Source organism: Triticum urartu, chromosome 6 (assembly GCF_003073215.2).
Source record: "Triticum urartu cultivar G1812 chromosome 6, Tu2.1, whole genome shotgun sequence".
NCBI classification, from domain to species: domain Eukaryota; kingdom Viridiplantae; phylum Streptophyta; class Magnoliopsida; order Poales; family Poaceae; genus Triticum; species Triticum urartu.
In genome coordinates, this window is record NC_053027.1 from 377521583 (window position 1) to 377549246 (window position 27664).

Below are 27664 nucleotides of genomic sequence, written 5' to 3' on the forward strand. Positions count from 1 at the left end.
GTTTTCGGCATTTAACTTGCCTGCCTGCTTGAACACCCAACAATCCCTGTGGTGTGATTGGCCGGCTTTTCGGGGGTGCCATGTATCTGGCACAAGCGGTTGAGTATTCGGTCCAAACTGGACGGGCCCCTAGGATTTCTTTTGAATGGCTTTCTCCACTGACCGGATTTATACCCTCTGAATCCGGCATTAACTGCCGTATCCTCAGCATTGTCGCCGTTAATGCGGCGCTTCTGCTTGTTGCGACGCGACCTGCCACTACTGTCCCTGGTATCCGAATTACCAGGGTTCTTGGTCATATTGTTGCTACAAGAAAGCCAGCTGTCTTCTCCCGCGCAAAAGCGGGTCATGAGTGTCGTGAGTGCTGCCATAGATTTCGGCTTTTCCTATCCAAGGTGCCGGGCAAGCCACTCGTCACGGATATTGTGCTTGAAGGCTGCTAGGGCCCCTGCGTCCGGACAGTCGACTAATTGATTTTTCTTTGTTAGGAACCGTGTCCAGAATTGCCTGGCCGATTCCTCTGGCTGCTGAATTACGTGGCTTAGGTCATCGGCGTCTGGTGGTCGCACATAAGTGCCCTGGAAATTGTCGAGGAATGCGGCTTCCAGGTCCTCCCAACAACCGATTGATCCTGCTAGCAAGCTGTTAAGCAAATGCCGAGCTGGTCCTTTAAGCTTGAGTGGGAGGTATTTGATGGCGTGGAGATCATCGCCACGGGCCATGTGGATATGAAGGAGATAATCCTCGATCCATACCGCAGGATCTGTTGTGCCATCGTATGATTCGATGTTTATGGGTTTGAAACCCTCGGGGATTTGATGATCCATTACTTCGTCTGTAAAGCAGAGTGGGTGTGCGGCGCCTCTGTACCGGGCTATATCACGACATAGCTCCAATGAGCCTTGTCTACTGTGTTCGGCCCCACCGAATTTGTGGCCGGCATGACGGTTACCGTCTCGAGCCGTGGGGCGCCCACGCGATCCATAGATCGATCTTGTTTGCCTTGCCTTGTCCTCCAACATATCTCGCAAGTCCGGCGCATATTCCCGTGCCTTGGTACGGGGTGCGGCTTGAGTAGAGGGCCGAGAGGCCTCTCTGCCACGACCACGAGGTGGCCGGTCGGCCGCATCAAGTGCTTCCTCCTCTAATCAGGATAGCAACTTGGCTTTGGGTAGCTCTTGGAGGGGCGTTCGAGTTTATGCTCTTCGGCCGCAAGGACTTCAGTCCATCTGTCGACTAGCAAATCTTGATCAGCTCTAAGCTGTTGCTGTTTTTTCTTGAGGCTTCTTGCCGTGGCCATAAGCCTGCGTTGAAAACGCTCTTGCTCGACGGGATCCTCTGGCACGACGAATTCGTCGTCATCGAGGCGTGCCTCGTCTTCAGAGGGAGGCATATAATTATCGTCCTCGACCTCTCTGTCTGCCGCTCTCTCATGAGGGCTGGTTTCTCCATCCTCCTGTGCTAAATCTTGCTGGAGGGGGTTTTCTTCGGCGCTTTCCGGAGTATTATTATCTCCCGTGCTGGAATCACCTTGTTTGTTTTGGCGGGATTTTGAGCGGTGCCACTGACGCCGGCGCTTAGGTTGTTTCTTGGAGGGGTCATCCTCCGCTGTTCCATTGCCATCTCCCTCTTTTGGGGTGTCCATCATGTATAAGTCATACGACGAGGTGGCTTTCCAGGGCCTAGTAGGCACTGGTTCTTCATCATCTCCTTCATCGACGTCCATACCGTCGATGTCTTCGGAGTCAAAGTCGAGCATGTCGGTTAAGTCGTCGACAGTGGCTACAAAGTGGGTGGTGGGTGGGCTTTGAATTTCTTCATCGTCCGTACCCCAACCTTGCTGACCGTAATCCGGCCAGGGCTCTCCTGATAAAGAGAGAGACTTTAGTGACTTCAGGATATCGCCGAGAGTGAACTCCATGATCGGCGCCCAATTGGATTCGATCGGCAGGGGCGCGGAGGGTTCAGAGTCCGGCTCCTTGGAGTCACGAGTCTCACAGAGTACGGGGCTGGTGTTCGGCTCAATCGCCGTTGGGGTTGCAGCCCCCGAGGTGGCGTCCACCCGCCCATCCTCGATCGGCGCAGTTGGCTCCGAATTAAGGGTCGGAGCTGACGTGGGTGCGGCCTCCAGGGCACTGTTCGGTGGCAGAGCTAAATCATGCCCGTTGTGACAGTGCGGCACGCTCGGCAGTGGCTCGAATTCGTTGAAGATCAAGTCCTCGCAGATGTCAGCCGTGTAGTTTAAACTTCCAAATCTGACCTGACGGCCGAGGGCGTAGCTTTCGATCTGCTCCAGACGGCCAAGCGAATTGGCCCGTAGTGCGAAGCCGCCGAAGACGAAGATCTGTCCGGGGAGGAAGGTCTCACCCTGGACTGCATTGCTATTGATGATCATAGGAGCCATCGAGCCTGCTGGCGACGACACAGAGGAACTCTCAATGAAAGCACCAATGTCGGTGTCAAAACTGGCGGATCTCGAGTAGGGGGTCCCGAACTGTGCGTCTAGGCCGGATGGTAACAGGAGACAGGGTACATTTTATTTTACCCAGGTTCGGGCCCTCTTGATGGAGGTAAAACCCTACTCCTGCTTGATTAATATTGACGATATGGGTAGTACAAGAGTAGATCTACCACGAGATCAAGGAGGCTAAACCCTAGAAGCTAGCCTATGGTATGATTGTTGATGTGTACATTGTCCTACGGACTAAAACCCTCCGGTTTATATAGACACCGGAGAGGGTTAGGGTTACACAAAGTCGGTTATAATGGTAGGAGATCTTCATATCCGTATCGCCAAGCTTGCCTTCCACGCCAAGGAAAGTCCCTTCCGGACACGGGACGGAGTATTCAATCTTGTATCTTCATAGTGCAGGAGTCCGGCTGAAGGTATAGTCCGGCTATCCGAACACCGCCTAATCCAGGACTCCCTCACAACCCCTCGGTATTTGATACTAGTTCAGTTGCTAAGGGTAGTAACTTGAAACAGGAGTTGCAAAATGAACAGAGACTAGTTAAGGGTGAAGTAACGATGTGTCTTGGAAGTAGTTCCAAGAATGATATGATCATCATCGCACACTCCATATACTTTTGGGATTAGTGTTGAACCTAAATAAGTGTTATTTGGTGTTTGCGTTGAGCATGAATATGATTTGATCATGTTTATTGCAATACGGTTATTCATTTAAGTTAGAGAATAATTGTTATTCTGTTTACATGAATAAAACCTTCTATGGTTATACACTCAATGAAAATGGTTTGTTGAATCTCGATCATAGTGATACACATATTCATAATATTGAAGCTAAAAGATGCAAAGTTAATAATGATAGTGCAACTTATTTGTGACACTGCCTTTTAGGTCATATTGGTGTAAAGCACATGAAGAAAATCCATGATGATGGGCTTTTTGAATCACTTGATTATGAATCACTTGATGCTTGTGAACCATGCCTCATGGGCAAAGATGACTAAGACTCCATTCTCCAGAACAATGGAGCGAGCAACTGACTTATTGGATATAGTACATACTGATGTATGAGGTCCGATGAGTGTTGAGGCTCGTGGCGGGTATCATTATTTTCTGACCTTCACAGATGATTTGAGAAGATATGGGTATATCTACTTGAAGAAACATAAGTCTGAAACATTTGAAAAGTTTAAAGAATTTCAGAATGAAGTGGAAAATCATCGTAACAAGAAAATAAAGTTTCTACGATCTGATCGCAGAGGCGAATATTTGAGTTACGAGTTTGGTGTTCAATTAAAAAATGTGGAATAGTTTCACAAACTCATGCCACCTGGAACACCACAGCGTAATGGTGTGTCCGAACGTCATAACCGTACTTTATTTGATATAGTGCAATCTATGATGTCTCTTACCGATTTACCACTATCGTTTTGGGGTTATGCATTAGAGACAGCTGCATTCACATTAAAAAGGGCACCATCTAAATCCGTTGAGACGACACCGTATGAACTGTGGTTTAGCAAGAAACCTAAGTTGTCGTTTCTTAAAGTTTGGGGTTGCAATGCTTATGTGAAAAAGTTTCATCTTGATAAGCTCAAACCCAAGTCAGAGAAGTGCGTCTTCATAGGATACCCAAAAGTAACTGTTGGGTACATGAGGGAGTCCTGGATTAGGGGGTGTCCAGATGGCCGGACTATACCTTCAGCCGGACTCCTGGACTATGAAGATACAAGATTGAAGACTTCGTCCCGTGTCCGGAAGGGACTTTCCTTGGCATGGAAGGCAAGCTTGGCGATACGGATATGTAGATCTCCAACCATTGTAACCGACTTTGTGTAACCCTAACCCTCTCCGGTGTCTATATAAACCGGAGGGTTTTAGTCCGTAGGACAACAGACAGAACAACAATCATACCATAGGCTAGCTTCTAGGGTTTAGCCTCTCCGATCTTGTGGTAGATCTACTCTTGTACTACCCATATCCTCAATATTAATCAAGCAGGACGTAGGGTTTTACCTCCATCAAGAGGGCCCGAACCTGGGTAAAACATCGTGTCCCCTGCCTCCTGTTACCATCCGGCCTAGACGCACAGTTCGGGACCCCCTACCCGAGATCCGTTGGTTTTGACACCGACATTGGTGCTTTCATTGAGAGTTCCTCTGTGTCGTCGCCATCAGGCTCGATGGCTCCTATGATCATCAATAGCGATGCAGTCCAGGGTGAGACCTTCCTCCCCGGACAGATCTTCATCTTCGGCGGCTTCGCACTGCGGGCCAATTCGCTTGGCCGTCTGGAGCAGATCGAAAGCTACGCCCCCGGCCGTCTGGTCAGATTTGGAAGTTTAAACTACACGGCTGACATCCGCGGGGACTTGATCTTCGACGAATTTGAGCCACTGCCGAGCGCGCCGCACTGTCACGACGAGCATGATCTAGCTCTGCCGCCGAACAGTGCCCTGGAGGCCGCACCCGCATCGGCTTCGACCCTTAATTCGGAGCCAACTGCACTGATCGAGGATGGGTGGTTGGACGCCGCCTCGGGGGCTGCGATCCCAACGACGATCGAGCCGAACACCAGCCCCGCACTCCACGAGACTCGTGACTCCAAGGAGCCGGACTCCGAACCCTCCGCGCCCCTACCAATTGAATCCGATTGGGCGCCGATCATGGAGTTTACTACCGCGGACATCTTTCAGCACTCGGCTTTCGGCGATATTCTGAAGACACTAAAGTCTCTCTCTTTATCACCACTAAAGTCTCTCTCTTTATCAGGAGAGCCTGGCCGGAACTAACGGTCAGCAAGGTTGGGATACGGACGATGAAGAAATTCAAAGCCCACCCACCACCCACTTTGTAGCCACTGTCGACGATTTAACCGAACATGCTCGACTTCGACTCGAAGACATCGACGGTAATGGACGCCGATGCAGGAGATGATGAAGAACCAGCGCCTATTGGGCCTGGAAAGCCACTCATCATATGACATATATATGGTGGACACCCCAAAAGAAGGAGATGGCGATGGAACAGCGGAGGATGACCCCTCCAAGAACATCCTAAGCGTCGGCGTCAAGCGGCGCCGCTCAAAATCCCGCCAAAGCAATACGGTGATTCTAGCAGAGGAGATAATAAATACTCCGGAGAGTGCCGAAGAAAACCACCTCCAGCAGATTCATGCACAGGAGGATGAGAAGCCATCCCTCATGAGAGAGCGGCAGATAGAGAGGTCGAGGACGATAAATTGTAATGCTCCTCCGAAGACGAGCAAGCCTCGACGACGACGAATTCGTCAGTGCCAGAGGATCCGGTCAAGCAAGAGCGTTTCAACACAGGCTTATGGCCACGGCAAGAAGCCTCAAGAAAAAACAGCAACAGCTTTAGAGCTGATCAAGATTTGCTAGTCGACAGATGGACTGAAAGTCCTGGCGGCGAAGAGCATAAACTCGACGCCTCCAAAGAGCTACCCAAAGCGCAAGTTGCTACCCCGATTAGAGGAGGAGGCACTTAAACCTACAACCAGCACTTGATACGGCCGACCGGCCACCTCGTGGCCGCGACAGAGAGGCCTCTCGGCCCTCTACTCAAGGCACCCCGTACCAAGGCACGGGAAAACACCAGATGCGAGATATGTTGGAGGACAAGGCGGCAAACAAGATCGATCTATGGATCGCGTGGGCGCCCCACAACTCAAGACGGTAACCGTCACGCCGGACAAATGGGGGCCGAACACAGTAGACAAATCATTGGAGCTACGTCGTGATATAGCAGTACAGAGGCGCCGCACACCCACTATGCTTCACAGACGAAGTAATGGATCATCATCCGAGGGTTTCAAACCCAACCCGTAAACATCGAATCATATGATGGCACAACAGATCCTGCGGTATGGATCGAGGATTATCTCCTTCATATCCACATGGCCCGTGGCGATGATCTCCACGCCATCAAATACCTCCCACTCAAGCTTAAAGGACCAGCTCGGCATTTGCTTAACAACTTGCTAGCAGGATCAATCGGTTGTTGGGAGGACCTGGAAGCCGCATTCCTCGACAATTTCCAGGGCACTTATGTGCGACCACCAGACGCCGATGACCTAAGACACGTAATTCAGCAGCCAGAGGAATCGGCCAGGCAATTCTGGACACGGTTCCTAACAAAGAAAAATCAAATAGTCGACTGTCCGGACGCAGAGGCCCTAGCAGCCTTCAAGCACAATATCCGTGACGAGTGGCTTGCCCGGCACCTTGGATAGGAAAAGCCGAAATCTATGGCAGCACTCACGACACTCATGACCCGCTTTTGCGCGGGAGAAGACAGCCGGCTTACTCGTAGCAACAATATGACCAAGAACCCTGGTAATTCGAATACCAGGGACAGTAGTGGCAGGTCGCGTCGCAACAAGCAGAAGCGCCGCATTAACGGCGACAATGCTGAGGATACGACAGTTAATGCTGGATTCAGAGGCTCTAAATCTAGTCAGCGGAAAAAGCCATTCAAAAGGAATCCTAGGGGCCCGTCCAGTTTGGACCGAATACTTGACCGCTCGTGCCAGATACATGACACCCCCGAAAAGCCAACCAATCACACCAACAGGGATTGTTGGCTGTTCAAGTAGGCAGGCAAGTTAAACGCCAAAAATGAAGACAAGGGGCTGCATAGCGATGACGACGAGGAGCCCCGGCCGCCGAACAACAGTGGACAGAAGGGTTTTCCCCCACAAGTGCGGACGGTGAACATGATATATGCAAGCCACGTCCCCAAAAGGGAGTGGAAGCGCGCGTTAAGGGACGTATACGCGGTAGAGCCAGTCGCCCCAAAGTTCAACCCATGGTCCTCTTGCTCGATCACCTTTGATCAAAGGGACCATCCCACTAGCATCCGTCATGGCGGATTCGCCGCATTGGTTCTAGACCCAATTATTGACAGATTTGATCTCACTAGAGTCCTTATGGACGGCGGCAGCAGCCTGAACCTGCTTTACCAGGATACAGTGCGAAAAATGGGCATAGATCCCTCGAGGATTAAGCCCACCAAAACGACCTTTAAAGGCGTAATACCAGGTGTAGAGGCCAACTGTACAGGCTCAGTCACACTTGAAGCGGTCTTTGGATCTCCGGATAATTTCCGAAGCGAGGAGTTAATCTTCGACATAGTCCCGTTTCGCAGTGGTTATTACGCACTGCTCGGGCGAACCGCATTCGCCGAGTTTAATGCGGTCCGCATTACGCATACCTTAAGCTCAAGATGCCAGGCCCTCGAGGAGTAATTACGGTCAATGGAAACACCGAATGCTCCCTCCGAACGGAGGAGCACACGGCGGCCCTTGCAGCGGAAGTACAAAGCAGCCTCTCCAGGCAGTTCTCCAGTCCGGCCACTAAACGACCGGACACCGTCAAGCACGCCCGGAGTAACCTACAACAAGACCGCCTGGCACGATCCGAGCAGGCGTAGCAATGCGGCCCCAACCCCAACCCTCGCAAAAAGGCGACGCCAGTACTTTGCGTACATAACTACGCTCTAGAGATACCATGGGCACAGGGGGAGGGGCACCATCACGACACGCCCAAAACACAGCTTAAACCGTACCAGGGGCTGCCGATTTTTTAATTTTCTCTTACTTTCAGGACTCCATTCTTCGGAAGGCCTGTTCGGCAGTTCAATTGCCGCACAAACGATGCAAGAACTAGGGAAGCAGACAAGCCATGCCGCATTACGGAACTCCCAGGTGGTCTCTATCACGAGCAGTATACCCGTTCCACATACTATTCCGCAGCTTGCCCCTGGAACGGACATGTTAACTAGTCCAACCTTCCACTTATCGCATTACTTGTATCGTTCTGCCTTGATCGCACCCCTCTTTTTAATAAACAATGCATAGCTTTCGTCTATTTTTGCATTACCCTTTTTATTTATATATGTTCCTTAATGACATGTTGCACCCGTACATGTTGGTACGGCCAAAATACTCCAGGGGCTTTAGTACCCCTCAATATGGTGTGAGAAGTCCGAACACTTTAACAAGTGCGGCACCCCGAACTTATAGCATTATATGCATCGGCTCTGAATCATGTCTTGGGTCAATAGTTGGGTTTGCCCGGCTCTTATGTTTTGGTGCCTTACGTTCCGCTATATCGGCTAAGGTAGCACTAGGAGAACCACTGCGATTGTGCCCCAGTTGAGCTGGGTCAAGCACCTCAGTGGAGAAAGCTAAAACTGACTGTCATGATGAAGCGAGAGCTGGTCGCTGTTCGAGAGGTTTTTTCGAGTCCCTAAAGACTTATGCCGCTTTGGGCGAGGAGCCGGCTCTGTCCGGCCAAGGCGTGGATAGCGCCCCGAACTCGGTCTTCCGAATACCAGGGGCTTCGCTGAAATTTAAAATTATAGAATTCTATGGCTAAGTGAGAGTGTTCACGCATTATAGTCCGATTGCCTTGTTTGTTGGGCTGAGCGCCTCCCTCGAAGGACCCAAACATGGGAAAAAGAGCGCTCAGGTTTATCCCCGAACACCCCAGCACTAGCGGCACGGGGGCAGAAGCCGATGACTCGCCATCTCTCAGAATTGATAAAAAGCCGCACAGAAGGTAATATTTTAAATTCCAACAGCATTGCTTAGCGCATATAAACAAGTTTTCAGCGCACAGGAGAAAACGAGCAAGTTTCACTCAAAAATTACATCCCTAGAACATTCATCCGCCACAAGGCAGGCACCCTTCAGAACATCCTTATAGTAATTCTCGGGCTTGCGATGCTCCTTCCCCGACGGTGGCCCGTCCTTCACAAGCTTCTCAGCATCCAGCTTGCCCCAGTGCACCTTAGCACGGGCAAGGGCCCTATGGGCACCCTCAATGTAGACAGAGCGCTTGATGACTTCGAGCCTTGGACAGGCCTCCACCAGCCGCCACACCAGCCCGAAATAGCTCCCAGGTAGAGCCCCTCCAGGCCACAGCCGAACAATGGGGCCCTTCATGGCCTGTTCGGCCGCCTTGTGGAGCTCGACCAGTTGCTTCAGCTGGTCGCTCAGGGGCACGGGGTGTCCGGCCTCAGCATACTGAGACCAGAACACCTTCTCTGTCGAGCTGCCCTCCTCGACTTGATAGAATGTGGCGGCATCGGACACACTCCAGGGAAGATCTGCGAACGCTCCTAGAGAGCTCCGAATTCAGGTAAGTAATAAGTAACTCACGTTTATGTGTTTTCTTTGCATAAAGAATGCCTTACCCGCTGCTATCTTCTTCACCTCATCCAACTCCTAGAGGGTCTTCTGGGATTCGGCCTTGGCAGACTTGGCATTTTCGATAGCCACCGCGAGCTCGGATGCTTGCGTCTTCGAGTCAAGCTCCAAACTCTCATGTTTTTCCATGAGAGCCTGGAGCTCTTGCCGCACCTTGCCAACCTCGGCCTCATACTTCTCCCGCTCGGTGCGCTCCGAGGCCGCCCTCTTCTCAGCCTCGACCAGCGCTTGCTTAAGGGTCGCCACTTCAGACGTGGCCCCTACAATAGCCATGATAATCTTGTCATTCTTTGCAATTGCACGTTTTTATATATATATTTAAAAACAAGGTATTTCTCACCTTCATTGTCCTCGAGCTGCTTCTTGGCACACCCGAGCTCTTGCTCGGACCGCTCGAGGTTCTGCTTTAGCGTGTCCACTTCCGCAGTCAGTGCGGCGGACGCAAGCAGAGAAGCCTGCACATGCATATTGACTCATTTTTGTTAGACTCCTGCGAATTTTATTTGATCCTCTATTCGGCTTTTCCTCCCGAACGCCAAACAGAGCATCAGGGGCTACTGTCTATGCGGTAATATTATTTACACATTCTTTACTTACCTCAAAGCCTGTTAAAAGGCTAGTACAAGCTTTAGTCAGTCCGCTCTTGGCGGACTGAACCTTCTGGACCACGCACTCATAATAGTGCGGTGCTCCTCGTTGATGGAGGTGCCTTGGAGCGCCTCCAACATATTGTCCGGCGCCTCCGGTTGGACGGGGGCCACCGACACGGCGGACTTGCTCCTCTTGGAAGGAGGTCCCCCGCCGCACTCTGGAACCTCTGAAGGTTCCGAAGCGGTGTCCGGCCTAGAGCAGGACTTGGAGCCCCGGAGGGTTTCATCCCCTTTACTCCTGGAGTCCGGGAGGTTGCCTTGCGGCGCCTCCAGGACCACCTCCTCCCGGCTTGGAACCTGTTGGGACAACACTTCGGTGTCGTCCGTAGGGCGGGGGGAGGAAGCCATCGGAAGCGAGTTCACATCCGACGAGTCCAGTGAGCCGCTCGACGACGCGTCGAGCCGATCTTTGGGTGGGCTGCATAAACATATTGGACGTAAGGGAAAGCTGTGCAATAAACGAATACTATGAATTACTCTGGTATCCGGATACTTACGATTTTTCCAGGGGCTTGGCCTTGGGCTGCCACTCCTCTCCACCGCCGTCGGCATCGGTGGAGCAGTCCGGAGGAAGGGTTTTCCCCTTCTTGGACCCTCCGGCCTCCCCCGAGAGGGCAGCCTTCCTTTTCTTCTCTCCCCCCGCTGGAGGGGGAGAGGTCTCTTCTTCTTCCTCCTCGTCTTCAGGTGAGGAATGCACCTCGGAACCGTCAGATGATGGATCCGACACCTCCTGGCGCCGGGCACTCTTTCGAGTCCCCGCGGCCTTTTTTGCGGCCTTCTTCTCCGGCACCACATAGGGTGCCGGAACCAGCAGCTTCGCCAGGCGAGCGTCCGCTGGGCCTTCGGGCAAAGGAGCCGGATAGTTGATCTGTCCGGATGTCACCTGCCAATCCTGTCAAGGGTAAGGGAGTTTAGATCCCGCATGGAGTCAAACTATGAAAAACTGATACCCTGTAAAAGGAAAAAAACAGCTTACCGCGAGAGCATGACGCTGCGCACTGAATCCGCGATCCTCGGTAGCGGATGCGGGAGCCTCGGCGCCCTTGAAAAGCACCTTCCAGGCATCTTCGTACATCGTGTCGAAGAGCCTGCTAAGAGTTTGGTGCCGCACCGGGTCAAACTCCCACAGGTTGAAAGCCCGTTGTTGACATGGGAGGATCAAGCGGATGAGCATAACCTGGACTACGTTGACAAGTTTGAGCTTCTTGTCCACCAGGGTTTGGACACATGTTTGGAGTCCGGTCAGCTCTCCCTTCTTACCCCATGATAGGCATGTCTCCTTCCAGGAGGTGAGCCGCATAGGGGGTCCGGATCGAAACTCAGGGGATGCGACCCATGCGGCGTCGCGCGGCTCGGTGATGTAAAACCACCCTGATTGCCACCCCTTTAGGGTCTCCACAAAGAAGCCCTCGAGCCATAGGACGTTGGCCATCTTGCCCACCATGGCGCCTCCGCACTCCGCCTGGTTGCCGCGCACCACCTTCGGCTTGATGTTGAAAGTCTTGAGCCATAGGTCGAAATGGGGGCGGATGCGGAGGAAGGCCTCGCACATGACGATAAACGCCGAGAAGTTGAGGACGAAGTTTGGGGCCAGATCATGGAAATCCAGGCCGTAGTAGAACATGAGCCCCCAGACAAATGGGTGGAGAGGGAAGCCCAGTCTGCGGAGGAAATGGGGGAGGAACACCACCCTCTCATGGGGCCTAGGGGTGGGGATGAGCTGCCCCTTTTCGGGAAGCCGGTACGCAATGTCGTTAGACAGGTATCCGGCTTTCCTCAGCTTTTTGATGTGTCCTCCGTGACGGAGGAGACCATCCACTTGCCTCCCGCTCCGGACATGGCTGGAGAAGGTTGAGGTGGGGAGTGCGGACTTGGGCGCTGGAGCTCGAGTGCGCAAGAATGGATAGGCGAAGGAGGAAGAAGGCGTAGGTGAAAAGGTGGATCCTTATCCCCTTATATGGGTGGACGCAACTACATGTCCCCACCAGCTTGGTAAAACTCTCTTATCTCCAAGCGTCGTAATCAATGGCGCGGTTGGGTTACCCACACCCATATTGATGAGAATCCCGGGATAAGGGGACATGATCTCTGCTTTAACAAGACGTGCCAAGGAAACCACCTCGCATGACGCGCTGAGGTGGGATAATGAAGCGACTCGGATAAAGGCTTGTCCGTGGTGTGACACGCTATGGAATACGTCAGCAGATTAGATTGGTGTAAATATTATTCTCTCTATGGCAATATGTGGAAACTTATTTTGCAGAGACGGACACTATCTTCGTGTTCAAAATCTTCTATGAAGTATTTGGAGGAGGAACCCGCCTTGCAATGCCGAAGACAATCTGCGCGCCGGACTCGTCGTCATTGAAGCCTGGTTCAGGGGCTACTGAGGGAGTCCTGGATTAGGGGGTGTTCGGATAGCCGGACTATACCTTCAGCCGGACTCCTGGACTATGAAGATACAAGATTGAAGACTCCGTCCTGTGTCCGGAAGGGACTTTCCTTGGCGTGGAAGGCAAGCTTAGCGATACGGATATGAAGATCTCCTACCATTATAACCGACTTTGTGTAACCCTAACCCTCTCCGGTGTCTATATAAACCGGAGGGTTTTAGTCCGTAGGACAACGTACACATCAACAATCATACCATAGGCTAGCTTCTAGGGTTTAGCCTCCTCGATCTCGTGGTAGATCTACTCTTGTACTACCCATATCATCAATATTAATCAAGAAGGACGTAGGGTTTTACCTCCATCGAGAGGGCCCGAACCTGGGTAAAACTTCGTGTCCCTTGTCTCCTGTTACCATCCGGCCTAGACGCATAGTTCGGGACCCCCTACCCGAGATCCGCCGGTTTTGACACCGACAGGGAGGCGTTTGGCGCGCCATGCTGCCGCGAGGGGCATCTCCAGAGAGAGCGGCTCCCGCGTCGGGTAGGCCTTCGAAGAGGAAGGAAAACAAAGATACGGTCGGGCCTTCCTTGAAGAGGTATGGGTTTGCAACTATGCTCTTTTTAGCAGTCGCGTCCAGTTGTGACTTATATATTCATTTTGTATCAGGGAAAAGGCTTGACGGACTATGTCCGGGGACCCGACCAGTCATACTCCTGATCACTAGGGTTCGGTCCCAGCCGAAGAGACGGGGCCCGATATGGGAGCGGCGCCAGACTCTCCTTCTACTGAGGGTTCCTAAAATATGTCTGTCACCAATTCGGAAGTGGAGAGCGACATGAATCACCGGCGCCGGAGGGCCGTTTTACGAAATCCCCGCTTCTCAAAAGAGGCGTTCGGTGCCTTCAGCTCGGCTGATGCATACATCCGAGCTGCTCGAGATGGGCTTAACCGAGCCACCGAGCAACGTTTGAAAGATGTGCAGGTAAGTTTACCTTGTCCAAATTTGATAACCATGTGCTCATAGCCCCCGAGACTTGAAGCAGTTGGGACAAATGTTTTAAGGATCATTGTATAACCAGGTTCTTACGGAGAAGAACGGCCTGCTAGCCCAAGAGCTGGAGCAGTGCCAGACGCGGCTAATTGTTGCTGCCACCGAACTGGAAAAGTTCAAGAAGGCGTCCTCTGGTAATATTTCCCTCCATCGAGAAACCAAAAAGAAAAACTATACGCCAGCTGTATTGCAACAGCTGCTTGTCTCATAACAAGGTCACCGGACCAACTGTGAGAGGAACTGAAGGCCGCTCAAACGAGCGAAAAAGAGGCGAAGAGACAACATGCCGTAGGTGAGCATGTTCTGACCCGAGTCAGAGAGGATAAAAACAAACTCTAGGATTCAAACATCAAACTGGGCGAAGAACTGAAAGATGTGCGAGCTCAGCTAGCCGACTCTGTGAAGGAGAACAAAAAGCTGTGAGGCGACATATTCAGTATGTGGCCGAATTTACCTTGTAACAGTTTGGGGGTACAATTAGCTGATATAGCTGTGATTGCAGGTATGTTGACGGGCCGTCCCGAAGAGGAGGCATCCGGATCATCAAGTGATCTTCTGCAAGGGCTGTCACAGTTACACGAGCAAGCTCGGCAGGCAATGCGGAGTGTAGCCAAGGCCTGATGGCCATCCGCCTCCCCTCTAGGGAGTATGGAGAAGCTTGTAGAGCTGTTCAAGGGAGCACGGCGGCGTATCTGGCTATGGAAGATATCAGCCTGCCAAGAGGGTGCGCGAGAGGCTTGGGCCATGGTAAAAATGCGGTATGCCAAGCTGGATCCGAATCACATGGCCCGGGTCAGACCGCTAGGGTCAAATGGGGAAGAAATTCCCGTTAGTTTAGTATATGAACAAGTAGAAGTAGCCGCCAGATATTCCCAGCAGGATTGTAAATTAGACCGCCTGCTGGAAGGCATAGAGGAGGAAATTTTTGAGTCGTGGTGACTATGTACTTTCCCTGACATATGTGATTCTAGTTGGATTATAAAAACAATTGTCATGGCCGACCTTTTTTGCTTCGACCTCTGGACCCAAAGGTGCGGAGTGTTTCTGAATACCCTAGCAGTAGAATATACCGGGGTATGCATGGGTACCATGTGTAGGGGTCATAATTGCTTGAATAGATAATGTATATCCGGCTAGTTATGTTATATTACATTATGTAAGAAACATCTTCTAGAGAGAATAGTTCCGTTAAGGGTTCCTTTCCCTGGGTGTGCATGCGTTTACTGTGCATGTCCGAACTGTGAGTGAAAAAAAATCACAGATAAGTAACTTCTGGGGTTTCACAGTGGAGTGAATGCGGAAACGTCTTTAATTCACCGACCGAATATTCCCTTAAGAACTCTAGCTTTCGGCTTCACCCAGTCTGAGGTACACATCCGGATGACCCGGCAGTAACAATCGCAGAGGTGCTCCCTTTATGCCCTAGCCGAACTAACGGGAACGTAGGGCATAAGCACAGGAGCCAGGCAACCCAGCTTGGCCAAAACTTAAGTCATATCGATGCATATAATGGCGAAGAAAAGGTACATATGAGAAGAATGCATATGTGGTGAGCTTGATGCTTGAAGGATAATAGCAAGCTTCTGTACAAGAAGCCCCCAGGTACAATGAACGTACATATTTGGAGATGTAAGCATCATGGGAGCATGGTTTGGCCGTACTAAAGCCATAGGGCTAAAGAACAAAACAAAACGAGATAAAAAACGAAAAGAGAGAAAAAATAACAGTAATAACAGGAGGAAGGAGACGAACACAGAGTTCGGCGCTAGGCATAGAATCGTCGGAGTCTGGCCGCATTCCAGGGGTTCGGCTCCAAGTGATTGTCCGATGCATCGCGCAGGCGGTACGCTCCTCCAGTGAGAACTTCGTCAATGATGTAGGGACCCTCCCGCTTGGGCTTGAGTTTGTCCTTTTTCTTCTCCGGCAGGCATAGAACGAGTTCACCAACGTTATAAGTCTTGGCCCGCACTTCTCTGCTTTGATACCTGCGAGCCTACTATTGTTAAAATGCGGAACGGGCTTTTGCGACATCGCGCTCCTCCTCCAGGGCATCTAAGCTATCCTCCCGATCAAGCTCGGCCTCTCTCTCTTCGTACATGCGCACTCGAGGTGAGTCATGAATAATGTCGCAGGGTAACACTGCTTCCGCACCGTACACCATGAAGAAATGTGTATATCCAGTAGTGCGGTTGGGCATGGTCTGCAACCCCCAGAGTATGAAGTCAAGTTCCTCCACCTAGTGCTTGTCCGATTCTTTCAAAGACCGCACTAGTATAGGTTTGATGCCGCTCATAATAAGACCATTAGCCCGTTCGACTTGACCGTTTGTCTGCGGGTGATAGATAGAGGCATAATCGAGCTTAATGCCCAGATTAGCACACCAAGTTTTCACTTCATCGGCTGTGAAATTAGAGCCATTATCGGTGATGATACTGTGTGGAACACCATAACGGTGTACCACGTCGGATATGAAATCTATTACCGGCCCCGCCTCAGCCGTTTTGACTGGTTTGGCCTTTATCCACTTAGTGAATTTATCTACCATGACCAGCAGATACTTTCTCTTATGGCTTCCTCCTTTAAGGGGTCCGACCATATCGAGTCCCCAGACTGCAAAGGGCCAAGTGATGGGGATTGTTTGTAAGGCAGTGGGGGCATATGGCTTTGGTTGGCGAAGAGTTGGCATCCAACGCAACGTTGGATGAGGTCCTGTGCATTTGCTCGGGCCGTTGGCCAATAAAATCCTATACGAAAGGCCTTGCTAACAAGGGCCCGAGCTGCGGCGTGGTGACCGTCGAGTCCGGCGTGAATTTCCGCCAAGAGCTGTCGCCCCTCTTCCTCGGAGATACATCTTTGAAGAACTCTGGTAGCGCTCTTCTTATAGAGCTCTCCGTTATGAACCTTGTAGGTCTCCAAACGCCGGACAATGCAGTGGGCATCATTCTGATCCTCGGGAAGCTCCTTCTTATTAAGGTAGGCCAGGAATGGTTCGGTCCATGGGGCAATGACTGCCATAATGAGATGGGTCGAAGGTGTTATTTCGGTGGTTGAGCCTCCGACAATATCGGTTGTGTTCGGATTCGGACTAGTGTTGCCACCCTCCCCCTGCCACACCATGGATGGCTTAAAAAGCCATTCCAGAAAAATGTTGGGCGGGACGGGGTCGCTCTTAGCGCCTATGCGAGCAAGAACGTCCGCCGCTTGATTACTTTCTCGGGCCACATGATGGAACTCGAGTCCCTCGAACCGAGCCGACATTTTTAGGATGGCATTACGATAAGCTGCCATCTTCGGGTCTTTGGCATCGAAGTCTCCATTTATTTGAGATATTGCGAGGTTGGAGTCCCCGCGCACTTCCAGGCGCTGTATGCCCATGGAGACAGCCATCCAGAGACCATGCAATAAGGTCTCGTATTTGGCTGCGTTATTGGAGTCTGTGTATAGTATTTGGAGTACGTACTGAACGACGTCTCCGGTAGGGGACGTTAAAACGACGCACGCCCCTAGTCCTGCCAGCATTTTGGAGCCATTGAAATACATAACCCAACTGCAATATGTGTCGTACTCTTTAGGGAGTTCGGCCTCTGTCCATTCGGTGACGAAGTCAGCCAGTACTTGGGATTTAATGGCTCGATGTGGTTTATATGTAATGTCAAATGGGAGGAGCTCAATGGCCCATTTGGCAATCTGGCCCGTGGCATCGCGGTTGTTTATTATGGCGTTGAGTGGTAGTTCGGAAGCCACCGTGATCGAACACTCCTGGAAGTAGTGTCGTAGCTTTCGGGATGCCATGAACACCGCGTATGCTATCTTTTGATAATGGGGGTACCGGGATTTGCATGGAGTAAGGACAGTGGATACGTAGTATACTGGCTTCTGAAGCGGGAATTTGTGTCCGTCCTGTTCTTGTTCAACGACAAGTACGGTGCTTACCACCTTTTGTGTTGCTGATATGTATAGCAACATGGGTTCGCCGACGTTTGGTGCAGCCAGGATTGGGTTGCTCACTAGGAGGGTTTTTATTTCTTCCAGTCCGGCTGTTGCCATGTTCGTCCACTCGAAGTGATCGGTTCGCTGTAGAAGATGATAGAGTGGCAGTGCCTTTTCTCCCAATCTGGAGATAAAGCGGCTTAGAGCTGCCACGCAACCCACAAGTTTTTGGACTTGTTTAATGTCTGTTGGCATAGCCAATTGTGACAGGGCTCGGATTTTGGCTGGATTTGCTTCAATTCCTCTATTGGAAACGATGAAGCCCAGCAGCTTTCCAGTGGGGATGCCAAAAACACACTTTTCCGGTTTGAGCTTAATGTCATATGCGCGGAGGTTGTGAAATGTGAGGCGTAGGTCGTCTATTAGTGTTTCGACGTGCCTTGTCTTGATTATGACGTCATCCACATAGGCTTCAACTGTCTTTCCGATCTGTTTCTCCACGCATGTTTGGATCATGCGTTGATAAGTGGCGTCGACATTCTTGAGTCCGAAGGGCATGGTGTTGAAGCAGAATGGCCCATATGGGGTGATGAATGCTGTTGCAGCTTGATCGGACTCCTTCATTTTAATTTGATGGTATCCGGAATATGCGTCAAGGAAGCATACTGAGTCGTGTCCTGCGGTAGCATCAATGATCTGGTTAATGCGGGGGAGGAGGAAGGGATCCTTAGGGAAAGCCTTATTGAGGTCTTTGAAATCGACACACATGCGCCATGACTTGTCTTTCTTTGGAACCATCACCAGGTTTTCCAGCCAATCCGGATGTTTTATTTCTCTAATGAGTCCTGCCTCGATTAGTTTGGCTAGCTCCTCCCCCATAGCTTGACGTTTGGGTTTGGAAAAGCGCCGTAGTGTTTGATTGACCGGTTTATATCCCTTCAATATATTGAGGCTGTGTTCGGCCAACTCGCGTGGGATTCCTGGCATATCAGAAGGGTGCCAGGCAAATATATCCCAATTTTCACGCAGGAACTCTCGCAGCGCGGCGTCAACCGTTGGGTCTAGTTGTGCTCCAATGGATGCTGTCTTCTTGGGGTCCACTGGATGGACATGGAATTGGACTATTTCTTCTGCTGGTTTGAAGGAGGTGGACTTGGGTCGTTTGCCTAGGACCACATCATCCCTGTCCACCATGGAGCACAGCGCGGTTAATTCTTCAGCCGCGAGGGCTTCAGATAAGGCCTTGAGGGTCAAGGATGCGGTTTTATTCTCGGCACGGAGTGCTATGTCCGGATCACTAGCTAGAGTGATTATACCATTGGGCCCAGGCATCTTAAGCTTCATGTATCCGTAATGGGGTACCGCTTGGAAGCGCGTAAATGCATCTCGCCCTAAGAGGGCGTGATATCCGTTGTTGAAAGGGGCCACTTGGAAGGTTATTTCTTCAGACCGATAGTTCTCCGGTGTGCCGAATACCACGTCGAGTGTGATTTTTCCCGCACATCGTACCTCCCGACTGGGAATGATTCCTCAGAAGGTCGTGTTTCTTTGCTCGATGCTGCTCATGTCTATTTCCATTTTTCGTATTGTATCCTCATAGAGGAGGATTAGTACGCTGCCACCGTCCATGAGGGCCTTGGTGAGTCGAAAGCCATCCATGATTGGACTGAGGACCAAGGCGGCTAGTGCTCGGACTGTCCTGTATCTTCGTTTGTCACCGGCATTAAAATTTATAGCCGTGTCGTTCCAAGGGTTTAGTGCTGCTATTTGACAGACTTCGACGAGTCCGCGTAGTGCTCTTTTGCGCCTATTGTTGGAAGCGAATGTCTCGAAGACCGCCAGTACTTTGGGGTCGTTGTCCCCTGGGGGGTGTTGTTCGGGGTTATTTTTGGTGTGGATATCCTCGCCGCTCTTGGCCACTTGCCGGAGTTGTCGGTGTTCTGGGAACGGGGGTCCCCAGACTTGCCTGCCTGCGGCCTGCGGCGTGGCTCAAGTGGGGGCCCAGCGCGGCCCATCTTCATCAGCTCAAGCTCAAGACCCTCGCGAGGGGCCAAGCCTCGCGGGGCGGACGACCGGAAGCTTCCTCTGAAGCAGCCTCATGAGGCAGGCTCGCGAGGAGGCGGAGAGATCAAGGCAAGGGTACCTCACAAGGAGCCCGTGACGCAAGCCATGACGATCGAGACCAGGCGGGCGCCAGGCAGGCGCTGGCCCGCGTAGTGTCCTTGTTTCCCCTTTGGTGCAAAGGTGGCAAGCACAGGCCAAGGCACCGGGCAAAGGTTACCATTCCGGTGCAACGAGACCAAGACCAGCAAAGCGGCGGGACGGAGGTCACTGTGGAGCCCAAGACGGCGTCATCACCAGTACTTTTGGCAGCCGAAGACCACCTTTGGTCAGGATAACTTGTACTAGATGTTCCCCTTCAAAATGGCCAATTGTTGGCGCCCTTCCTGCTCATTATTTGGGGAGAGGCCTAGGGCCTCTATAAATAGAGCTAGCCACCACAGAGGAAGGACATCGGAAAAATCGGAGGGACATACCCATCCATCTAGAGAAAGAAAGAGAGAGAGGCGATTGAACTCACCCAAGCAGTTCATCGCACCAGCTCAAGAACACCTCTCGCGAGGCTGTTCTTCCCTTGTACTGTTCATCATCAGCCCCTGAGGCAATCCACCACACCACACACTGGAGTAGGGTATTACACCACAACGGTGGCCCGAACGAGTATAAACCTTGTGTCCCTCGTGTTGTTCGTTGTTTCCAGCTCAAATCACGTGAGGAGATCGGACGTAGATCGGTAGGGGAGAGATCTCCGCGCGCACCAAAGTGTTCGAACCTCAAGGGTCTGCTGAAACCCGAAATCCGACAGGAGTATCCAACATGCTCTAAGGCTATGTGTTGGTATGTTATCCGGTGTTGCATGTATTTTGCATGGCCCATCGAGCCATCCTTCCAAAACAGTTCCGCACCCCGTACTGGACTTGTATTTCTTTACTATTGAACCGGGTGTGTTGCAAGGGTGCGCCCTTTTCGCCTGAATGAGGGGTTGAGTGGGATCAATGATTCCCAACAGGCTGCTTGAGTTTTCCAAGCGCTTTCCATTGCATTGTACTTCTGTACGGTAGTTGCCAAGTTAGTGAAGTGTAGGATGCGATGACGGTTGATGGCGTTGAGGATTCCTTTGTCCCTGCAATTGTTGCAGAACATTGAGATCGCTTCCTCGTCGCGGCAATCTTTAATCTTGTTTTTGACAAGAAGGAATCTGGCCCAGAAGTGGTGGACCGTTTCCTGAGACTGCTGTTGTATGCTCATCAGAGCGCTTGTATTCGGGTGGGTGGATTTAAATCTGAACCCTGACCCAGTTTTAGATCCGGAGTCTGAAGGTCTTCCAAACTTAGCAGATCGGGCTCCAGGATGTCCACTAATTTCTTAGGCCCGTCATCCGATTCTATGTTCGGAGGGCAGGATGCATCTCCTCGCGGGTAGGTGTCCGGCTCTTCGAGACCAGAGATCTGGACATGGTCCACCCTTATTATGGAGGAAGAGTTGTTAATTCACTCCTCGACTACCGCTATCTGGTGGGTGATCGGTGGAGATTTGATTTCTCTCTGATTGGGTTTAAGCCCAATTCGATCATACTCTATGGTGACCCCCAGGGCGGCGATGCGATCTAGGAGCTCGTTTAAGGAAGAAAGCTCCGCCGGATCCATCTTCTTGGAGTGTTCGGAGTTGATACGAAGGGGGTTTTCGATGACCCGAGAGGTCATCGTTAGCTTAACGACCGAACGGGCGGTCATGGTAAAGCCGCCCAGCCGGAGTGTCGTGGTGGGCGCATAGCAGATGCCAAGGGATGGCTAAAGAGAGGAGGAGGCTCGAGGGCGCTGGTGGACTCCAGAGGCGGGGTTGGCATGAGCGGGCGCGGGACGCCGGACATACCCAGGTTCGGGGCTCTCCGGAGAGATAATACCCCTAGTCCTGCCGAGTGTAGTTGGATGATCGATAGTACAATGTTGCTCCTGGAGCTGTATGGAGGAGGAAGGAAGCTGGCCAAGGCTTGCGCTGCTCCTTCTCTCCGGTGTTGTTGTTTTGTGGCTAGTCCTACGCTTACTTGCTTTTCTCTCATATGTGTCTTTTGCTTGCCCTCTTGCTCTCTCGCCCATGATCGTGGGCTCTTGGGGGGTTTTATAGTCCAATCCCCCGGGGGTACAATGGTAATGTTACAAGTCGGTGGGTCCGTATTGTCGGTGTCCGGGAACCCGGGCTGGGTCCCGTCGAGGGCTTGTGGTTCGCCGGGTTCCCCTAGGTGCGGGCCCCGCATGCCCAGGGGGACTGTGCGCCGTCTTGTCGATCGTCAGGGTGTGGCCGAGTCGAGTCACGTACAATGCTCTTCGTCAGGTTGCCGCTTGCTGTCGTGAGAGGTGAAGGCGGGGGCACTATAGCCACGCCGGCCTTGGTCAGCGGGTAGGTGAGGGGCACTGTTGCCACGTTCCTGCTGACCAGAGGCATGGACGGGGCACTGTTACCTCGGTCATCGTTGATTGAAGTCTCGTCCCATCATACGGCCTGGATGGGACGGGAGTTGACCCGTGGCTGGATTGTGTAGCACGCCACGGGTGGTGCTGGCTTGTCGCGGAGGCTTTTGTCGTGTCGGGTTCGGCTGTCTTGCGCTAGTTGTTGGGGCCGAGTTGACGTGTCTTGCCGGGTCGGCTAGTCTGGCCGGCTCATGGGGCTTGGTCGGGTCGAGCGACCCGGCCAAGCGCGTGCCGGTATTGAAGGGCGGTGCCAACCCCGTTGTTTTTTTGAAGAGGATCCGGGTTCCGTTGCCTGCCCGAGGTCCATCCCCCCGACAGTAGTCCCCAAAGCTGTGAAGGTCCGCCGTCTTCGGATGATTGGGCCTTCGCAGTTTCCCCTTAAGCAAGGTGGATTCTACGAGCGCCGGGTCCGGCAACACCCGCTGTGTGCCGGTTTTCTTGGAAACCGGATCGTGGCATCCCGGCCGTGTCGGGAACCGAGAAGTCCACCGAATCTTGGGGCAATCCCTCGGGCTTCGCGCGAGCGCCACATGGTGCCCGGAAGTCGGAGGGGCCTTACGGGCCACGCGCGTGACGGGACCGGGCCACGGGCTGGGGCCCACCGCCACGCGCCCTCGGCCCAAGCGCGTGGATTTATTGCGGCGTCCGGGGGCCGGTTGCTCTTCCCCGGGCAGTTACTGCGCGTGTACGTGCACACTTATTGCGAGGTAGTGGAACGGGTGCGTGCAGACGATCCCACTTCCCCACTTCCCCACGTTCATACTGAGGGTTATAAATTAGGGGGCAGGGGGCGGCGAACATTATTCTCGCTCGCGCCCTCCTGTCCCTTTGCTCTCGCTCCGCTCTTTGCAACTGATGCACTGCGGCGCCCGCTGCTCCGAGCAGAACTCCTTCTCTCCATCTTCCTTCTTCTTCCTTTGATCATGTCGCTGCCATCGGGCTCCTGGATGGGTTCGAATGTCACCTCCGAGGACATCACCCAACTCCGGGCGACGCGGCGCCTGCTGCGGGAGACGGACGTTGGCGTCCGCCTGCCGCGCGGCGAGCAGAGGCCTCGGCCCGAGGGGCAGGAGCGCGTGGTCTTCCTCACGCACTTCGAGCGCGGGTTCGGGCTGCCAGCGAGCTTCTTCCGCGCGTTCTTGGAGTTCTTCGGGCTCCAGCCGCATCATCTTGGCGCCGGCGCCATTGTCCAACTCTCCGGCTTCGTCACCTTTGCGAGGGGTACCTGGGGGTCGAGGAGCCTACGATCGACCGCTGGGCGCGCTTCTTCTCCTTGAAGCAGCAGGGCCCGTCGGCCGGGGAGTTCGCCGATTGTGGCGCCGCCGTCATCTCGAAGCGGTCGGGGACGGTTTTCCCCAAGATCCCGCTGGAGGATTCTGCCAAGAAGTGGCATAACTCCTTCTTCTACGTCCGCAACCTTGGTGCGGATCGCATCAACCTTCCGGCCTTGGCCATCGTGCCGCCGCGGGCGAAGACGAACTGGGGCTACTCGCCCAGGCGCCCGTCGCAGGAGATCGTCAATCTCTACGAGCGGGTGACGGTGATGAGGACACATGAGGGGCTCACCGGGACCGACCTCCTCACCACGTTCGTCAGGTGCCGGGTCCTTCCGCTTCAGGGGCACTCCTGCCTTATCGGCAAAATGGTCGGCCTTCAAGACCCCAACCGCATGGGGTCGACGCGGCTGTCCGCGGAGCAGATCGCGCGCGGCGTGAATGACATCTCTAAGGCCAACCTTGGGGAGGACTGGCGGTTCGGCAAGGCGCCATACAGCCAGTCGAACCCGGCGCCGCAGGTGAGTGCCTGGCCTTCTTACTTTGCTGCCATGCACCTTTTCATCTGTCCTGACGTGACGCGGGGGGTACTTCTGAATGCGATTCGCCATCCTTATGCCCGGGCCTCGTTGGAGGTGACGCCGGTGGCGCCAGAGGAGCCCGTGGCTCATGGCGGGGAGGAGGAGGCCGAGTCCGATGCCGGCGCTGGGCGTCGCATGGGTAAGTCTCGTGTTTTTCTTCATGTGTCTTGATTTGCTGAACACGGCACAGAAAGGTCGGTGCTGACGCCAGTTGTCGGTGTAGTGGCGTTGGGAGGGGGAGGCGGCGATGCGGGCGGAGCCGGGTCCTCGCATGGGACGGCGCCGAGCCGCCTGCATGGGAAAGACAGCGTCGCGCCGCGACCCCAGGCCCCGAAGTGCACGAGGACCCGGCCGGGGCCGGGAGGCCGGCCAAGAGCAAGCGCGGCGGCGGGGACGGGAGGCCAACCCCGGTCTCGGTCTTGGCGGGGTAAGCTTCATCTCTCGTTTGCGCTTCGATTTTTTTTCTTGAGCTAGTCTTGTTTCTTTTCTGCTCATTCTGTCTTCTTCTTTAGGTTGCCAATCGCGCTGGCGAGGGCGGCGGCGGAATACGTGGCTGCCGAAAGGGCCGAGTTCCGCAGGAGCCGGTCCGACCTCGCCGACCAGGCCGAGGTGGAGGGACAGGCCGACTCGGACCTCGGCCTGGATCCGAACAACGCCGAAGCCATGACCTGGCGGGACAGGAACCGGGCCGAGGCGGAGCTGGAGGAGACGTCGGTCCGTGCTTGGACCTACGCGGCAGCGGCATGGGCGCGAGGCGGCACGGAGCTGGCCTCGCGCGAGATGCCGGAGGGCACAGTGGTGGCGGTGACGGTCTTTGATCCGTCGTTGGTGAGGGAGCGCGGCCATGGAGGCTGGGCTAAGGTGGTGATCCCCGACCGGGCGGTCGTGGAGGTGGCGGATGACACCCCGCCGCGGGCCGACATGGTCGAGCGAGTGGGGACTGATTGTGGTGGAGGCGGCGCCGCTTTGGAAGAGACGCTGCGGGCGGCGGTGTCGGAGGCCGCCCCGACAGCTGGGCCGGAGACGGCAACGCAGGGCGTCCCAGCGTCCGGGTCATCGTCGGCATCAGGAAGGGCGTCAGAGGAGGTGCTGGCCGTGTCGCGAGCGGCCAGCGGGGAATACGCCTTGGTGCCCTGGCAGGAAGGGCGTCGGAGCGGGAGCGCTGTTGTCTTCGGGCCTCAGACCCAGGAGGAGGCGGCGCTGGACGCCGTCAGTCGCCGCCTGCGAGGCCGGACGGAACGGCTCGTGGCCTTCGCCCAGGCCGAGGTGGAGCGGACGCGCGACCTGGAGCGCGCCGTTCTGGTAAGTCTTCTTGTAATTTCTTCTTTATGGGGGCGCGCCAGCGCACCCACTGGGTGTAGCCCCCGAGGTTCGAGCCAACTACGTAGTAGTTGGGTCGAATCTTTAGAGTGTTGGCCTTGTTCTGATTTCTGCTTTCTTCAGCATCTCGACGCTTTTCGGGTCACCGCCTACAATCGTCTCCTGGGCAAGCACCGGGAGCTCATGGAGCAGCTTGCCGCCAAGGAGGAGGAGCTCCACGCAGCCGCAGGTATTCTCGTGCTCTTTTCTAGTGGGGGCGTGCTAGCACACCCACTGGGTGTAGCCCCCGAGATTCGGGCCAACTGTGTAACAGTTGGGCCAAATCTTAAGTCTTGCTTTTTTCTTCTGCTGAGTCCTTCTTTTTCGCAGCTGAGGTGTTGTCCTGGCGGATTCGTCTGCTCCGGGCCGGTCATTACTACGACCAGCTCGTTGCCGACATCGGCCGTCTTAGCGTCGAGGCGGCGCAGGCGAGGGCGGAGGCGGCCGCGACTCGGCGGTCTCTTGATGAGGCCAACCAGCTGCATGAGCAGCTGGCGGGCCACAAGAGCCGCCTCAAGGCCGAGGTGGAGCACCTTAAGGCGGAAGCCGCCAAGGTGGCAGAGGCGCAGCAGGCCCTGGTGGAGGCGGACCAGCAGCGCGGCCAGCTGGGCGACGACAAGGGCCGGCTCCAGGCCGAGGTGGATCGCCTGCAGGGGCAGGTCACCACGGCTAAGGGGGCCCGTCAGGACGAGGCCCGTCGCTGCAAGGCGGCCGAGAAGGTGGCCGAAGACAAGGATGCCGAGCTGAAGGCGGCCCTTACCAAGGCGATCGATCTGGAGAAGGCGCTCAAGGAGCGCGATCGCGCCATCGAACGGGAGCGGCGTGGTACGTTGCTTGAGGCACAGCACCTGGAAGAGTCGTTCTCCAGTAAGTGCTTTTTATTGTCGTTTGCCGGGTTGGGATCCGGCCTTTCTTCCTTGTTGTTCTTCTTCTAACTCGCTTCTTCCTTTGCGGCAGAGGCCTTCCCGGAGAAGCAGCGGCTGGCGGAGGAAGCCGTCCGCCATCAGCGCGACCCGACCGGCGTCGTTGGGTCCGGGACGGATCCACGGGTGGCCTGGACCTTCCTGGAGATCATCGCCGCCGCTGAGGTCCGCCTGCAGGTCCTGGGAACGCAGTTGGGGCGGTTGTCCCAGGCCGGCACCGCAATGACGGCGACCCTATGGACGCACTGCGTCCAACCGAGCAGCTTCTCGCGCCTGGCACGTTGGTTGGAGATGGGGCCGGACCAGCTTGGTGAGTGGCGCGTCTCCGCCGCTTATGCCGGTGCTGAGATGGCGCTTCGGTTCGCATTGTCCTGGCATCCGGACCTGCAGCTGGACGCGTTGATGGGCCAGCGGGCCGGTTCAGAGCAGTACTTGCAGGAGCAAGCTGGCCGGATCGCCTCCTGGGCCAGCTACATCGCCGAGTTCGCCTTCCACGATGAGTTCCACCCGGAGCGGACGGAAGACGGCAGGGCCATGGACGGCGACGACTACGGCTTGCTCCTTCACGATCCGGAGGGGAGCTCGGAGGGGACGGGTGTCTACCGCGACGCGGGTGCTGAGGAGGACACCGGCGCCTCGCTGGACCCGGAGACCGCTAGAGGAGAGCCGTCGATGTCGCGACGCAGTGCTGGAGATGCCTGAGGCACTTTGTGTAAAGTCTGTTAAATAGCAGGTCCACCCACTGGGGGTTTTTAGGGTGTAATGAACTCGGGTTGTGGGCTTTTTCTTAAATACTTGTGTAGATGTCGTGGGTGCTTTTGCATTTTTGCCTTCCGTTTTTGGACCAATTTCATGCGCTTTTCCTTTCTCAAACCTCCCCCCCCCATGAGTCAGACGGCCGAGGCTCCGGTCCGTGACAAGGAGTTCGGTTCTTTGAGAGGAGCGCGCAGGACTTGGGTCCCTCAAAACGTTGAGCGCGAGCGAAACACCCACTTGGCCGGCTAGGGGCAATCCGGCGAAGCCGGTTGGCGAGCAGCCGGTCGTGCGGCTGTTCATTTGATGAATGGTGGGCCGGGTTGATCGACCCGGCAGCCTTTGACTTAGTGTATGAAGCGTAAAGGAGCTTTGGCCCGTTGTGCTTGGCAGCCGACAGCCAAAGCTGGATCTGTGGCTTTAGGGCGAAGTGGGGGACCGCGGCATCCTAACTTTATCAGGAATCACCAAGTAAGGCGGCGGGGTGGTGACCGAGCCGGCCAGCCCCTGAGCCCCCGGGTCGA